The sequence below is a fragment of the Copadichromis virginalis genome, linkage group LG23 (genome assembly GCF_057382275.1).
Source record: "Copadichromis virginalis isolate Kocher_CV1m ecotype Utaka linkage group LG23, C_Virginalis_male_GT1.1, whole genome shotgun sequence".
Classification (NCBI taxonomy): domain Eukaryota; kingdom Metazoa; phylum Chordata; class Actinopteri; order Cichliformes; family Cichlidae; genus Copadichromis; species Copadichromis virginalis.
The window spans coordinates 53,585,693-53,603,663 of record NC_140639.1 but is presented as its reverse complement, the minus strand read 5'-3'; the positions used below and the strand labels follow the sequence as shown (position 1 = coordinate 53,603,663).

Genomic DNA, 17,971 nt, shown 5'->3' with positions numbered 1-17,971 from the left:
GCAGACTCTGTGATGGGACGCAGACTTCAATGGACATATTAAACAATGTAAGACTGCTTTCTTGCACAATATCTCTAAAATTAGAAATATCCTGTCTCAGAGTGACACTGAAAACTTAGTTCATGCAGCTAACTACATCTAGGCTGGACTACTGTAAGAGTCCTAAAAACTCCCTGAAAACCCTTCAGTTAATCCAAACTCAGTTAATCCGTTAAATTCAGTTAATCCCATGACCTTTGTCGACGCGTCTGTGCCCCTCCGTGTTCCTCCTGTGCTCCTCCCTAAACTCCTTGGTTCCACATTTCCATGGTTTCCAAGGTATAACAGCAGGTAACGCTTGCCCCTGAGCATCAGCATATGTTTTGTGGAACCCGCCTGGCTCTCGGGGGTCCACAGAGACGTCATGCTCTGTCTCACTGCTGAAGGTGCCAGAGGATGAACGTGGTCATACATTTCTGTGGTTGGAGAAGCTCTGTTTCTGCAGGTCTGACTGGAGGTGGTTGCCATGGTAATGGGTAAAGTGGTGTCTCCAAATAAGGAGATGTCCAGAAATTTGCAGAAGAAGAAACGTGAGCCGACATCAGACCCAAGGCCACCCTAAACTGTTTCGACCAGTCATGTTCATGTTTATCACACATAATAAAAAGCATTTTGTCTCTGAGCCAGAGAGAGGATGTCCATGGCACCATGTAAAACTATTTAAAATTCTACAGTTTTAATAATAAATTGTTAAAACTTATAATTGGAGTCTTCCAATTTGCCCCCATTTCTGCATCTCTTTGCTTTGGTCATGTGCACTGTGAGGTACTGTCTCATTACTTTTGTATTCTTTGGCTGAATCTGACCGGAGGGCTTGATTGGCAGTGAAGCATTACAGTTTTTCTGAATCCCATTGTAAAAACTAATCTGTCAACTATGAAAATTCTTTCATCAAATCAATCCCACAGTTGCCAAAATCTTAAACACTATTCATCTGGTTAGGACACCAGTTGCAAATCTGAATCTCCCATTTACCAAAACTCTAAACACATTCTCAAACACACAATGCATTTAGCAGTGTGGTGCACTTGTATCCAGAATGGTGTACACAGGCCACAGAATTTAAACACAACTAACAGACTTCATTTTTAACACACTACCACTAAAAATTGAAAACACATGTTGCAACCTTTTCTTCTGCTTTTTGCTAGATTGAAGTGCATTGTAAAAGATTTCAGAATGTTTGTACACAAAATACACAAATATACCAAATATATTTTACAGTATTTTTCTCACAAAAACAATGTACACAGTGTTCATCCCAACCAACACGAAGTTCGATATACCGTGGTCTACATATACAGACGACAGAAGAATTAGCTGAATACAGTTACAGCAAAAACAAAACAAAAAAACCTAAATAACAATTATGCTGCATCCTTTCTTCTGATGCTGTCTGGCCACAGCACCACATCACAAGCAATGTTTTCCCAGGCCGATCAGCAGGTCAAATATCGCTTAGCATTGCGAATCCAGCCATGAATAGCATCAACTGCTATATCTCGTCATGCATCTTCCATAGCTTGGAGGAGCTATGGAAGGATTTCGGACACTTTCCATCTCCAGGCAGAAAAAAGTCCCTCAATACAGTTTTTCTCAAATGTTAAAACACAAAAGCCAATCCTGTAACCCAAATGACCAGTAGTCTAAACACATTTACTAAATGTAGCCACCATATTCCAGTACCATAAACACATGTCACATGAAGACACAATTCACAAAACACAACCCTCTGTACTCATAAATCTAAACACATTTTTCCTTGCTAAAACACATGTTGCAAAACAACTCTGCTCATATTCTCAAATGAAAGCCCATGTGATGCAAAATGCTTGCCACAGTCACCAATCTTTGAACACAGGGAACACACCTGGCGTCAGTCATTACACACAACGACTCAAAATTGAAGACACCTGTTGCTAATGATGTGACCCCACCTATAAAAGCATAGTTTGGTGAAGATGCCAAACAATCACAATGGATGAAGGCATTCGAGCGTGCGGAAGGAGAAGAGCTGCAGGCCAAAGAGGAAGAGGAAGAGGAAGAGGGGTTGAGATCAGAGGAGGAAGAGGTGAATGCCTAAGAAGAAGAGGAGTTCGGAGTAGAGGAGGAAGAGAAGGTCCAGGTGGGAGAAGAAGACAACCTCGCACCATCATAACAGATGATATGCGAGCAAGAGTAATTGATCATGTCATTGTCCATGGCATGACAATGGCTGAAGCGGGACGAAGAGTACATCCAAACCTGAGTAGGTTCACCGTGGCCACCATTATCAAGGCATTTAGACAACACAACAGGTATAGTACGCTATTGCTTTCTTTGTCACACTACAGTTTTACAGGCCTGTGAAAGTGGTCTGTTACTTTACATGTAGTTTTACATATAAATCAGTCAATTGACAACACATGTTTCTTTCTTTAGAGCTGAAAGAATGCCACATAGAGGTGGGAGGGTTGCCATATTCACAGCGGCACAAGAAACCCTCATTGCAGATATGGTCCGTGAGAACAACTGCATTAGACTCCGAGAGATCAGAGACAAAGTCATTGCAGATAATGTAAACTTTGAGAACATTGATGCTGTCAGCGTGTCCACAATAGACAGAGTTCTGCGGCGCCAACAGATGAGGATGAAACAGGTCTACAGGGTTCCCTTTGAGCGCAACTCTGCGCGACACATAGAACAACGTTACGAGAATGTGCAAGTACGTATACATCAATGTCCACAGTACAGTTAGTGGACATACTGTGTTGCTTAGTGGCCTACATTACTTCTGGACAATACTGTGCTACCTGATTGACCGTTCTGAACACCTGTACGCTTTTCCATGTTCACAGAGGATAATGCAGTTGGACGCGATGGCCAGACCCCATGAGTACCTCTTCCTGGATGAGGCTGGCTTCAACCTCCAGAAACTAAGGCGAAGAGGCCGTAACATCATTGGCCAAAGAGCCATCACTGAGGTTCCTGGCCAACGGGGGGGGGGGTAATATTACTCTTTGTGCAGCTATGGGTACGGAGGGGCTTGTCCACCGGCATGCTGTCCTTGGGTCTTACAACACCCAACGTCTCCTCACCTTCCTAGAGGAGCTAAAAGACATCCTCCTGGACCGTCAACAACACCATCCTAGGCTAGCACATCACATGTATGTGATCATTTGGGACAACGTCCGCTTCCACAAAACACACCAAATCAGAGAGTGGTTAACCACCAACAGTGACCACTTTTTAAACGTCTGTCTGCCACCCTACTCCCCTTTCCTGAACCCTATAGAAGAGTTCTTCTCATCATGGAGATGGAAGGTGTATGACAGACAGCCATACACACGAGAGAATCTCGTACGGGCAATGGAGCTGGCCTGTGCTGACATCCCAGTGGAGGCCTTCCAGGGATGGATTCGCCATTCCAGGGCGTTTTTCCCGCGGTGCCTAGCAAGGGACAATATAGCCTGTGATGTGGATGAGGTGATGTGGCCCAATGCAGCTCGGCGACATGATGCCGCACAGTGACTGTGTGTAATACTGTAAAAAGACCGTGTAGACAATAAAAAAAAGACTTCACACCCTGATCATGTTTCCGAGAGTACTGTTGTGTGCGATAGATTCTGTTTTTGCATTGAGTTGTGTTACAGTAGTGTACGTACATGCAGGATGTTTTTATAGATTTATAGTCTTCATGTGAAACTCACAAATCTAAATGCCTAATCCTCTGCAGGGTTCTATGACGATCCGTTACTGTACAGTTTATAAAAATATGCATTGGCAGTTATGAACCAAAGAACCTTCTCACAAATTGAGCATTGTGTTTTCAATTGTTTTGCTGTAGTGTGTAATGCTGTGTATAGTGTTTACAGTTTTGACAGCTTCGAGCTGCTCTCTTGGTGTGGGAGTTTGAGTTTTGCAGTGGGAAGGTGTGGTTGTGTTTATGTAGCTTTAGAGAAGGGTGTTGTGTTTGGACATTGGGGGACCTGGTGGTAACGTTTGTGACATGTGTTTTAGCATTTGAGAAAAACTGTAAGATTGAGGAATGGAGAATATGGAGGGATGTAAACAACTAAAAAGTGTGGGTGGGCAGTGAACTAGTCACGAACCAGAGCAGCCTGGTGGAAACTTACGTTGTCCCAAATGACAACATAGCTGAGCTGTTCTGGGTTATCTGTCTGATCTGGTGGAATGAGTGTGTTGTGTAGGATGTCCAGGAATGTGATCAGATGGGCAGTGTTGTAAGGGACAAGGGTAGCATGGTGATGAAATTCACCATGGTTGGAAAATGCTGCACACATGCTGCACACACTATGATGTTCCAACCACGCTTGCCAGGGACTTCAACAATGACACGCTGACCAATGGCATTCCTTCCCCGCCTTTGTCTTTTTGTGAGGTTGATGCCAACATCATCAATGAAGATAAACTTGTGCTCAACTGCAGCCACCTCTAGCTTAAGGACTCTCTAAACACACATGATACGTAGAAGTGGTCCCTATTGTAAGGCATAATCAGAGTATGATTACTGTACAGTACAGTAATATGTATACTTTAATTTATACAGTTTTGACAGTATGCAACACTTGTGGGATTGTATGGGACTTATTTGCACAAAGTTGCGATTCTTTGACTCTTTCTGAGCAGTCTGGATGATGGATGCTATAGTGCACCTGCTCAAATTTGGCTGTACTCTTTGCTCAGCCTCCCTCATTGGTAGACCATGGTTGACCACATGGTCAGCCAAAGTGGCTTGGATCTCCTCAGAGATTACGTTCCTTCGCCTTCATCGTCCTCATCCTCACCATCCTCCTCTTACTCTCACTCCTCTCGCTCTGCCTCTGTTTCCAGTGTTGGCATCCATTGCTCCAAAACAGAAGAACTCTCCTGCTGCCCTTTTACAGTTTTTTCTGATTGCTTAAGCACATTTTTTGTAACTATTGGCTAATTTTGCAAAACTCTTCACACAAATAAGAAAACCTGTCACCCAATAATCAAAACATTGTAGTTCTCTTGCAAAAGCAAACACAGCTAGATTAACTCTTCACACCTTCGTAAAAATGGTGTTTCCGTATCAAACAGTACACACAAGCCATCATCTACTAAGCACACAATGCGCCAACTGCACACTGATGGTATGAATACAAAACACATCTGGCTTTTGCTTTCTCTGTGCACAAGGTAGGCCATGTCAGTTTGAGCTCATACTTCTGTCATAGATCCATAAGCATAGAGGGATCCAAACTTCAAGTACTGGTGTTCATTCAAACACATCAAAACAAACACAAGTGTTTATTTCCAAGTATAGGATTATTTGCAATCGCCATAATGACTATATGGGTTACTTGGTCTGCAGTTAACATGCTTCCTCTGCCCCAGCATCTGGTCATCTAGCAATTCTGTAAAGTAACAATTTCAGTATTTTTACATCAATGGTATTGGTGTGTTTCTCATTGGCATATGCCAGTGCTACAAATCTTTGTGCGAAGTGACTGTACTCACCGATTCTCATTTCAAGATGTCCTTATGGTACTTGCTACAGTGTAGCGGCTCGAGTTAGGCTGGACCCGTTGGCCAGCTACCCTCAGGGTCATTCCACGGTTGATTACATGGTCCACTATTGTAGCTCTGATGTCATCAGCAATTCTATTTCTTACTCTTCCTACCCTTCCTCTCCCCCCTCCTCATCTTCCTCTTGCTCCTCCTTGTCCTTGTCGTCCTCTTCATCCTACTTCTTCACCTCCACGTCCTCTTCCTCGGCCTCCTCTACTTCTCACTCTTTCTGCTCCCTCCATTGTACTCCGCACACACAGCTTACCTGTATTATAGTGCTTAGGCTGATTGCAAAGTGAACTAATTATCTAAAAAAGTTTTCACATGTGAAAGTGTGCCAGACAGTTGGCAAATTAGTGTTAATGATAGCCATACATGTGTATACTTTTGCTAGGAGTGTGTTGGAAATTTGGTAATTGAGTGTTGTGCAGTGAATTGTGCCTACAGTTTTGCAAAGTGTGTGTTACAAAATTGCAAACTGAGTGCAAAGCAGTTTTTGTGCTTTTAGTTTTGCAAACTCAGTGAGTGGTTTTGCTATAAGTCTGAATAGTTTTAGAGATTGTGCTACAGGAATCACAGTTAGGGTTTAAGCATTCAGAAAAAACCGTATAAAGCTCTGATTTCTAGATTGCAATTGTGTGTGAAAGGTGTTTACCCATGTGATGAGTTAGTATGCAAAGTAGGGCCACTGAGTTTACAATTTCAAATGACAGTGTGTTTCTTGTGCAAACAAGAGATTTTCTTCATGAAAATTGTGCCAAATGAAGAAAACTGTGTGTAGTGTTTTGAAAAAAAGTGTGTTTTAAAACTGCAATTTGAGTGTAAAGCAGGAATTGTGCTTGTAGTTTAGTAGAATTAGTTCAGGGAGTTGGTGCATCAGATACATGTTGCAGTCATTGTGTCTGAAGTGCAAGGAATTGTGTGTACACAACTGTGAAAAACTGTGTTGTGGATATGGTCCGTCAGAATAATGCAATTCCACTGCATGAAATACAGCAGTGGATTATAGAAGACAGCATACATGTTGAATCTAGCAAAAAGGAGAAGAAAAGGTTACACTTTTTCTGATGGCCTAAGCACATTTTTTGTAACTATTGGCTATTTTTGCAAAACTCTACACACAAATCAGCAAAACATTGTAGTTTTCTTGCAAAAGCTAACAAACCCTGCTTAACTCTCCAAACCTTCGTAAAAATTGTATTTTTGCATCAAACAGTTAACACAAGCCATTTTCTTAACAAGCACACAATGCATCAACTACACACTGATGGTATGAATAAAAAAACACATCTGGCTTTTGCTTTCTCTGTGCACAAGGTAGGCCATGTCAGTTTGAGCTCATACTTTTGTCATAGGTCCGTAAACATGGAGGGATCCAAACTTCAAGTACTGGTGTTTATTCACACACATCAAAACAAACACAAGTGTTTATTTCCAAGTAAAAAAAGGAATTTCACTGAGGAAAAAAAAAGAAATCGGTCTACATCGTGTCGTCTCTCTGGGTCCGGCCACAAAATTTCGTCTACATGCAATGTCCTGTAGTCCAAGGCACCGGGGAAAACATCTTCTGGAATGGCGTATCCAGGCCTGACATGATGCCTGGTCAATATCCCCACATGCCTCCTCCATTGTCTGTAAAATGCGTTGATGGGGGATGACGGTCATAGACCTTCCAGCGCCAGGCAGAGAAGAACTCTTCAGTTGGGTTCAAGAATGGAGAGTATGGGGGGAGGCTGAGTACAGGGAAGAGTGGGTGATCTGTAAACCAGTTGTGGACCAAAGCAGCCTGATGGAAACTAACATTGTTCCATATGATGACGTATCTGGTCTGCTCTGGTCTCTGAACATTAGTGAGCATGTCATGTAAGGTGTCCAGGAATGTTGTAATGTGTGCAGTGTTATATGGGCCCAGGGTTGCATGATGGTGAACAACTCCATTTTGGCTTCTAGCTGCACACATGTTATGTTACCACCACGGTGTCCTGGGACATTGATTATGGCACGGTGTCCAATGATGTTCCTGCCACGTCTCCTTGTCTTTGTGAGGTGGAAACCAGCCTCATCCAGAAAAATCTGCTCAGGACCCATCTGCCTCTAGCTCCATCACTCCATCACATGCACAGCACTACAGTGTGCACTTCCAGATTCAGTACCAATGATACTATAGCTCACCTGCACATATCGCAGCTGTTTTACACGTTCACTGTTTCTTTCCAAAGGTGCTCTGTACATTTGTTTCATTCGGATTCTGTTGCGGACAAGTACACCACCTAATACAGAAATGCTCACATTTCGTATGTTTTGGAAGGTGGTGTCATCCTCAATTATGCGCTGCTGAATTTCGTGTAGTCTAATGGAATTATTTGCAATCGCCATATTGACTATCTGGGTTTCTTGTTCTGCAGTGAACATGCTTCCTCTGCCCCAGCATCTGGTCAGCTAGCAATTCTGTAAATTGTTGGTATTGTTGTGTTCCTCATTAGCATACGGCAGTGCTACAAGTCTTAGTGCGAAGTGACTGTACTAACTGATGCTCATTTTGAAATGTCCTTATGATGCTTGCTGCAGTGTAGCGGCTCGAGTTAGGCTGAACCCGTTGGCCAGCTTCCCTCAGGGTCACTCCAAGGTTGATTACATGGTCCACTATTGTAGCTCTGATGTCATCAGCAATTCTATTTCTTACTCTTCTTACCCTTCCTCTTCCTCTAAGTTAACAATTCTTCTGCTTATTTAAACTACAGATACTTCTGTAGCTTTACTGCAGAGTTTGTAAAACAAACAGCTGTGGATGGAGCCGCTCCAAAGTTTCCTTTTTTCACGTCAGAGTTTGTTGATCAGGTGGTTTGAGGAAGGAGTCCCTCAGAAAAGGTTTGAATGCTCATTACAGAAATAGCGCTGCTGTTTTGGATGCTAGAAACATGTTTTCTTCGTTTACAGTGGGGCAAAAAAGTATTTAGTCAGCCACCGATTGTGCAAGTTCCCCCACCTAAAATGATGACAGAGGTCAGTAATTTGCACCAGAGGTACACTTCAACTGTGAGAGACAGAATGTGAAAAAAAAATCCATGAAGCCACATTTGTAAAGAATTTATTCGTAAATCAGGGTGGAAAATAAGTATTTGGTCACCTCAAACAAGGAAAATCTCTGGCTCTCACAGACCTGTAACGTCTTCTGTAAGAAGCTTTTCTGTCCCCCACTCGTTACCTGTATGAATGGCACCTGTTTGAACTCATCATCTGTATAAAAGACACCTGTCCACAGCCTCAAACAGTCAGACTCCAAACTCCGCCATGGCCAAGACCAAAGAGCTTTCGAAGGACACCAGGAAAAGTATTGTAGACCTGCACCAGACTGGGAAGAGTGAATCTACAATAGGCAAGCAGCTTGGTGTGAAAAAATCAACTGTGGGAGCAATCATCAGAAAATGGAAGACATACAAGACCACTGATAATCTCCCTCGATCTGGGGCTCCACGCAAGATCTCATCCCGTGGGGTCAAAATGATCATGAGAACGGTGAGCAAAGATCCCAGAACCACACGGGGGGACCTGGTGAATGACCTGCAGAGAGCTGGGACCAAAGTAACAAAGGTCACCATCAGTAACACACTACAACGGCAGGGAATCAAATCCCGCAGTGCCAGACGTGTTCCGCTGCTGAAGCCAGTGCATGTCCAGGCCCGTCTGAAGTTTGCCAGAGAGCACATGGATGATACAGCAGAGGATTGGGGGAATGTCATGTGGTCAGATGAAACCAAAGTAGAACTTTTTGGTATAAACTCAACTCGTCGTGTTTGGAGGAAGAAGAATACTGAGTTGCATCCCAAGAACACCATACCTACTGTGAAGCATGGGGGTGGAAACATCATGCTATGGGGCTGTTTTTCTGCCAAGGGGACAGGACGACTGATCCGTGTTAAGGACAGAATGAATGGGGCCATGTATCGTGAGATTTTGAGCCAAAACCTCCTTCCATCAGTGAGAACTTTGAAGATGAAACGAGGCTGGGTCTTCCAACATGACAATGATCCAAAACACACCGCCCGGACAACAAAGGAGTGGCTCCGTAAGAAGCATTTGAAAGTCCTGGAGTGGCCTAGCCAGTCTCCAGACCTCAACCCCATAGAAAATCTGTGGCGGGAGTTGAAAGTCCGTGTTGCTCGGCGACAGCCCCAAAACATCACTGCTCTCGAGAAGATCTGCATGGAGAAATGGGCCAAAGTACCAGCTACTGTGTGTGCAAACCTGGTAAAGACCTATAGTAAACGTTTGACCTCTGTTATTGCCAACAAAGGTTATGTTACAAAGTATTGAGTTGTATTTTTGTTATTGACCAAATACTTATTTTCCACCCTGATTTACGAATAAATTCTTTACAAATCCTACCATGTGGATTCATGGATTTTTTTTTTTCACATTCTGTCTCTCACAGTTGAAGTGTACCTCTGGTGCAAATTACTGACCTCTGTCATCATTTTAGGTGGGGGAACTTGCACAATCGGTGGCTGACTAAATACTTTTTTGCCCCACTGTATATAAATAAAATTGAATTGAATTGAACTGCAAGTCTCTGGAGGATCCTACACCTTGATGTTCGCAGGGCTCCAGAGGCACCAGCAGCTTCAAATATCTGTTTGCTGCTTTGTAATGGCCTTTTAGCAGCTGGGCTCTTAATCTGATTTTGTCTGGCAGAAACCTTCATCAGTGTGCCTGTATCTGCACAAACCCATGTGTGCTCTGACTCAGCCACAAATCTCTTAAAATTATGGTGATCACGCTTAAATTTTTGTGAAATATCTGAGGTTTTCATTAGGTGTCCAAGGCATTCAACTTTTCAGCAGCAGAGATCATTTTTCATTCCTATGTTGCTTGAAAATGGTGGCCTGCTTAATAATGTGGAACATCCTTCTTTGGTAGTTTTTCCTTTAATTGAGCTCACCTGGCAAACTAATGATCACAGAGCCCTGAGACACAATCCCATCCATGGGTTTAATTGAAAAACAACTTGTTCAATCTTTATGACACTTAAACACAATTTTCATAATAATTAGGAACGCAGTGTAATGTTGAGCAGCTCCTGCTCCTACTGACTCAGTTTCTGGTGCCAGTCCTCCCGCTCCCTGTCCAGAGTCCTGTCCAACTCCTAGAGACTGACTTCCAGAGACATTTTTTCTTTCCGGAACTGCTGCAGCTACGAGCTGAGGGTCTCCACTCTGACCGTTGTGGTTTCCAGCTCTTCTTTGGTAGCCAAAGCCACTTGTTTTTTCTCCATTGCATCCTTCTCTGCACTGTGTAACTTTGAGCTGAAAACCCGGCCTTTGTACTGCTGAAGCTGCGACTCGCTGTCCTGCCGCAGCTGCTGCATCGCCTCAGCCAGTTTGCTTTCAAACATTCCCCTCCACCCTGAATCCACCTCCACCAGGCGTCTTTTGTCTGTTTTGGATCTTTAGGATATCCTGCTCACTGACATTCTTGTGGAGTTTGAGGTTCTCTTTCAGTGTTTGCACCTGGCTCTCCATTTCGACTCTCCTCAGTGTCTCAGAGCTCAGCTGGTTCTTGGTGTCTGCCAGTACACACATACTTGTTCGAGTTGGCTCTGCAGGTCGGTGAGGTCGCAGCTGAGTCTGTGGTTCTCAGCGTTCTTCAAGCATAGAGTCGCTTCAGCACTCCTGAACTGAGCCAACACAGCCATCATCTTTCTTTTGGTTCCTCGCCTGAAGCATCCTGTAGTCAAGGTTCAAGATTCTTTATTTGTCACACGCATACACTGTAAACCCCAACAGTCTGCCTGACTTATAAAATTTGTGGATATAACAATTGAAATTTCTCACAAAGTTGAAACAACCTAAAACTTTTCTGTTCTGTTAACGATTCAAACAGTTATAATTGTACATGGCTTAGAAGTTGAGAGTAAATACTGCTTCCTTATTATGATTTTTGAGTAAATGTTTTTTTTCTGAGCTCCGCATTTGTACATCAACTACATCATGATGTTTTCCCTCTAACCTGAACGACGTTGACAGAAAATTCTGTTCAATATGGCTGCCCTTCTCGAGCGACCGGAGAGCACATTTGGAGAAACTTGTAAGTAATGTTTATTTGTTTCGTAAAAAAGCAAGTATATTAATATGTTGCAGCCAAGAACTTCTTTTCGAATGTGCTGTTGTGTGATATAATTGCAATAATATAATTGCATTGTGATTGTAATATAATTGGTTGTAATATAATTGCATTGTGTTGCATCAAAATGGTAAACTACAAAAAACACAGGCCGGCCTCCGCACTGGTGTTGCTGGCCAGCGTGGAGGTGGCCTCGGGGGTGGATGAGGCCGTAATGGAGGCGTTCATCCTGACCTAGGTTCTCCGTCTCACCCTGCGAGTCACTGCTTTTGCTCTCCTGATCTTGGACTGGGATTTAGCCTTCTTCCCACCCACGGCATGCATGCGTCCATGTCATTCGTGTACAGAATGAACAGAAGGGTGAGAGGCGGCAATCCCGGGGAGATCCAGGAGAAGACGAGAGCACATCAGACAGTACACTGTTCACCTTCACTTATTGTGACGTATTAGTCAGAAAGTCTAGTAGCCCACTGATCACACTGGTTGCACGCTGGCAGTGTGTGTTGTGAGGCTGATATAAACCAAAGATTTTCACAAGTCACTGGTAGTGTGTGTGTGTGTGTGTGTGTGTGTGTGTGTGTGTGTGTGTGTGTGTGTGTGTGTGTGAGAGAGAGAAGAGGAAGAGAGACAGAGAGAGAGAGAAGAAAGAGTTTATGTTAAAAATGAAAACATATTTGACATCAGCCTCACTGGGATGCGGTGTTTACTTCTCTGCCTTACAGTTGCCTTTGACCACAACTCTGTGTATCCTGACAAACCAGAAGAGAGACAGAGACAGTGGACGAGCAGGCACAAACAGAGAAGTGAAGGAAGAGAGAGCAACCCACAGACCACAGAATGGTTGTGGCATCAGTTACAGTGCATCTGGAAAGTATTCACAGCACTTCACTTTCTCCACAGTTTGTCATGTTACAGCCTTAATCCAAAATTAATTTTTCACCTTAAAATTCTGCACACAGTACGCCATAATGAAGTGAAAAAAACTTTGCTTGAACTGCAATTTTTTCAAAATAAAAAACAAATTAGACATGTCAGTAAGTACTTACAGCTGTTGCTATGGCAATCAAAACTGAGCTCAGATCCTGTTTCCACTAATCATTAATCTGTAAAACTTCCTGCTGTGGAAACCTCAGGTGATTGGATATCATTTGGAAAGGCACACGTCTGTACAAGGTCTCATTGATGACACATGATGTCCAAGGAATTGTCTTTCTTGGTCTGTAGGCTATTCAACGGTGTGTTATATTAAATAGAAAAATGATAGTAATAAGAACTGTTCTCCCTTTAATATTTGAAATTATACATCCATAAATACAATCAAACTTTGCAAGGAACGGGCTCATCTGAGCCTGTAATAACTCAGAGAGGCGAGTTGTTTCCAAACATTGATTAAAAACAAGAACATGAAATTATTTCTTAAAAGGAGCTTTAGAAATATTAGTACAATACTTAAACAATACTGGAAAACACCATGGAAATCACAAGTTGTGTTTCTTTTTTCAGTTTGGCATTTGTGTTTTTTTTAATTTTGCAACATCGTCCCAGCTAATAGGATGGCACAGGTAATGTGCATCTGTACAGGCAATTGAAAAGACATTTTTTTCTTTTAACAATAAAATCAAAACTCTATACCGCTAACTCTACCCTCCTACAACCATGAATTAATTAAGCAGTTTCAAAAATTGATGTGAAATAAATCTTTCTCGTTATCGTTTGGACACTCAAAAGCATTAAGACTGTAAGATTGACAAGTTTGAAATCGTGCATTTTATTTCGGGCTTTTCCAAACGGGCCATTCGATCCTGGCAAAAGTCAGACCGTTTCTGGAGGGTGATGGACTCTGCCAGGCCTTCCCTTTGTCACTGATTCTGTTCATAATCTTTATAGACAGAATTTCTAGGCATAGCCAAGTGGCAGAAGGCTTTCACCTGGGTGGTCTCAGAATCTCACCTATGGTCACGAGCTGTGGGTAGTGACCGAAAGAATGAGACCACGGACACAAGTAGCAGAAATGAGCTTCCTCCAAAGGGGGGCTGGCCTCTCCCTTAGTGAGAAGTTCAGCCATTCGAGAGGGGCTCAGAGCCGCTGCTCCTCCACATCGAAAGGAGCCAGCTGAGGTGGTTTGGGTATCTGATAAGGATGCCTCCTGGGTGCATCCTGGCTGAGGTATTCTGGGCATGTCCCACTGGGAGGAGACAAGCTGGAGGAGGTGGCTGTGGAGAGGGAGGTCTGGGCTTCTCTGCTTAGGCTGCTGCCCCTCCGACCCTGCCCTGGATAAGCAGAAGAAGATGGATGGATGGTGTGAGTAAAAGAAAACATAATTAGAATATAAGGTGCTTAAATTTGCTTGAGGGGTCCAGTTGTAGATCAGAGGAATAGGAAAGGATTTGTCAATGTGTGTGTGTTTAAGTTTGGTTTAGCCGTAGGCCTGAGAGTGTGTGTTGTGTAGAGGGAGAGGAATTTATTGACACTGGGGTTCTGCCTGTCATACAAGGAGGCAGGAAGCTACAGTTGGTGGATGCTAGGACTGTATGGAACAGATAGGAAAGAGAGGAGAAGTCTGCTACCTTTGTCCCTGAATGTAATTAAAGCTCATAAGTAGAAGTAGGTTTGCCGGAGACCCTCCACAAGCTTAGTGGTAAAAGTAAGACAACAAGAGGCCAATGGCCCAGTGGAAACTGCCAAATGGATGCAGAGGGGGGGTCTCAGTGCTTGTAATCTGTTAACTATGTTTTCTAGAGGAATTTGTTGAACCTTGGGTGAGGGGAGATGGACTTTTATGACTGGCAGGAAGTCACATACACAGAGACATACACATAGTGCTTTAACTGTTTCGACGCACACCCACCCACACACACACACTCACTCACGTGCTCGCGCATACATACACAAACACAGAGTTTGCAACAAACCATGGGGGTTTTACGATGGGGTCGCTCCTATAAAACTGGTGGAAACAAACAAAGAAGTGAAGATCTGCAGAGGGACACCAGCCCTGTACGTCTCTCCTTCTGGAAGGTACACGCGTAACTGAAGATGAACGAAGGTTTTGTGAAATGACTGCTGAGTCCGGTGTCGTCTCTGGAGGCACGAGGAATAAAAAGAACCGGGGTGAACCTGCTTTACATAACAACGGATGGATGGGTACAGAGCATTACTACTACACTCACTGGCCACTTCATTTGGTATACCTTGTAAGTAGTAGGCTGAACCCTTTTTTCCTGCAGAACTGTAGCACAGATTTAACAAAGTGCTGGAAACTCCTCAGAGATTTAGCATTATACAGTTGGTGCAATGTTTGGTCAGTGCCATTAGAGTGAACTCATTGTCATATTTAAAACCAGTCTGCAATGATTTGGCATCCGCTTCTCTTGCTGGAAACATCCAAACAAACAAGGTATTTTCATAGAGTGACTGCTGGTCACTGGATAGCCTCTCATTCTTTGGACCATTCTCTGTAAACTCTGGAGGTGGTTGTGTTGGGAAATCTGAACAATCATGCCACATTCAGAGTCATTTAAATGACCTTTCTTCCCCATTTTGATCCTGCTTTGACCTCGTCTCTGTGCCTAAACACAAAATAAACAAGTTATTGCCACATGATTGGCTGAATAGATTTAGTTTCAGCACTCACACCTAATGAATTTGCCAGTGTCGTTGTGTACAACTCTTCCAAGATTTTAATAATTCATGCAATAATATTTGATAGTTTTTAACCCACACGTGACATTGAAGTGAATCTCTATGTATGACTGTCACACAAAACCACAAATTTGACAACATTAATTTGATCAGTGTGTTTAACAATTTAAACAACTTGCAGACCATATCATATTCCCTCTGTGATATCCATTTACTTATTTATTGATAAATCCATTCATCCTAAATTATTAATTGTGTTATGTCAAAAAGGTCAGTAGTGGCTCTCTTTCACTGACAAACTGCCCTCTTTATCTAAAAAGTGAAAGTGATATTTTCAGTTCAATTCAGCTTTGTTTATACAGCACCAAATCACAACAACAATTGCTTTAAGGCACTTTACATTGTAGGGTCGACCCTACAATAATACATTCAGAGAAAAACCCAACAATCATATGACCCCCTATGAGCAAGCTCTTTGATGACGGTGGGAAGGAAAAACTCCCTTTTAACAGGAAGAAACCTCCGGCACAATTCCTAGGCCGCATCCTTTGAGCGGCTGTGAAACAGCCTTCAGATTTGTGTCACCGCTGTCTCGGTGGAGTTTAATAAACTCAGCCATCTGCTCCTTGCTATCTAAAATATAACAGGACGCTGGAGTAAACTCTCGACTCTCACACTTCTGTTTAATCAGTTTTCTGTTTGACGTTTATTCAGCTGTGTGAAAACTATAAATTTAATCTCAGCCAAACCGATTTACTCAGGAACAAAGAAATCACTGAAAAAAGCCAAACAATAACATTTTTAAGTTGTCTGAGTGACTCATATATCATGTTCAACCTGAGCAGTGAAAGACCGCGGGGTTTGAAAACGATGTGCTGGGAGTTTGCCTTCGTATTTCTGGCAGGTTTTCATATTGTTACTATTACTAAATTTTTATACATTAGATTAAACTGTATCAACCTCATTATAATAAAAATAAGGTATTTTAAAAAAAAAATTGTCAACTTACTTACAGTTTATTTTGTTATTGTTATTATTAAATTACTAGCTGAGAAATGTTTGTTGCTAAGCGGTCTTTGGTTGGCATAGGCAATCCATCCACTACAACAAGAGAAGATTGCTATCTGTGCGGGACAAGGGCGCTGAGATTGATTAAATATATTACAGATCCAGTCTGTTTGCTACATTCGGGCGATCGTGGCTCAAAGAGTAGGGAGTTCATCTTGTAATCAGAAGGTTGCCAGTTCGAGCCCCGGCTCAGACAGTCTCGGTCGTTGTGTCCTTGGGCAAGACACTTCACCTACCAGAGGGGCCGATGGCGCGATATGGCAGCCTCACCTCTGTCAGTGCGCCCCAGGGCAGCTGTGGCTACAACTGTAGCTGCCTCCACCAGTGTGTGAATGTGAGAGTGAATGAATAGTGGAACTGTAAAGCACTTTGAGGGCCCTGAAAAGCGCTATATAAATGCAATCCATTATTATTTGTAAATATTTTTGTAGTATGTTATTTTAAGCCTTTTGTTTAGAGAGCAAAGCAATGCTGAGCAACAACTGCTTCTGCTACTGAAAGGAAATGACATCACCCTACCTGTGCTTTGATTAACAAAATAAAAGAACAAAACTGACATACTGAGGAGAAAAAAGATTTGAGGTTTACTGAAACTGTAACTCAGACATCGTGTCAGTTAATGTTTTCATATACTACAGTCAAATGAATAAAATATTTGTGTGTTTGTCTTTTAATATGGTAACATCCAATCATCCATTAATGCTTTTGTGCTTGTGCAGTTCAGCATGAGAACACAACGCCTCAATAAATAACATTTTAGCTGTGAAACCGTGTGCCATCAAAAAACAAGGAAATTACTGCTACGCTATAGTTTATTTCTATGCACGTGATTTAAACACACATGAAAATGAACACAGCTTTTTGAATCAAAGTAGATATAGTCAGTAGAACATTTCTTTTTACTCATTAGCAGCATGCTTACAATACATTTTACAAACTGCTTTTGTGATAATAATTCTGCTTTATGGTGCATTATTCAAAGAGAAACAATATGAACGTACTGACAGAGGTGATGTTTTAACACAATGATCCTACAAATACAAAATCTGTTAAAACACGCAACTGTTGATTTTTGTATTATTTTTATGGAATACAGTTGACTACAAAAAGACTAATAAAACAACTTTTATTGATGAGCAAATGAGTGTTTTATGTTTATTTATTGTGAAAAACACATTCCCAAAAATGTCCCGAACTTCCTCTGTGGTCTTTCTCTTTTCCTCCTCCATAGAAGGTCCAGTTTCAGCGTACTTTACCCTTTATATTCACGACCCTTCTTATGCGTGTTTTCTGCTCTGTTGTTCAGACCATTTCAGCCTCGTCTCTCTAACTTTATCCTCCAAACTGCTCAACCTGTGCTGTTGGAGCTCAGTGTCTTTCTAGCCAGTTGTGTACATTGCATGTGGCTGATCTGTCCTTAGTGTCCATGCGTTAAAAGCCTTTTCCTTTGCTTTTGTCACCAGCAGGGTGACAAAAGCAAAGGAAGTTATGTTTCAGTTTGTTGTTGTTATGTAATTATGCTGGTTGTGCGCATGCGCCAACCAGCGTGCAGCCTGTTACAGTCGCT

The 17,971-nt window shown here is 42.4% G+C and overlaps 1 pseudogene; it reads left to right on the top strand.

The window, feature by feature from the left end:
* Positions 1 to 2,223: 2,223 nt before the first annotated feature.
* Positions 2,224 to 3,350, top strand: LOC146682280 (uncharacterized; annotated as a pseudogene).
* The last annotated feature ends 14,621 nt before the right edge of the window (positions 3,351 to 17,971 follow it).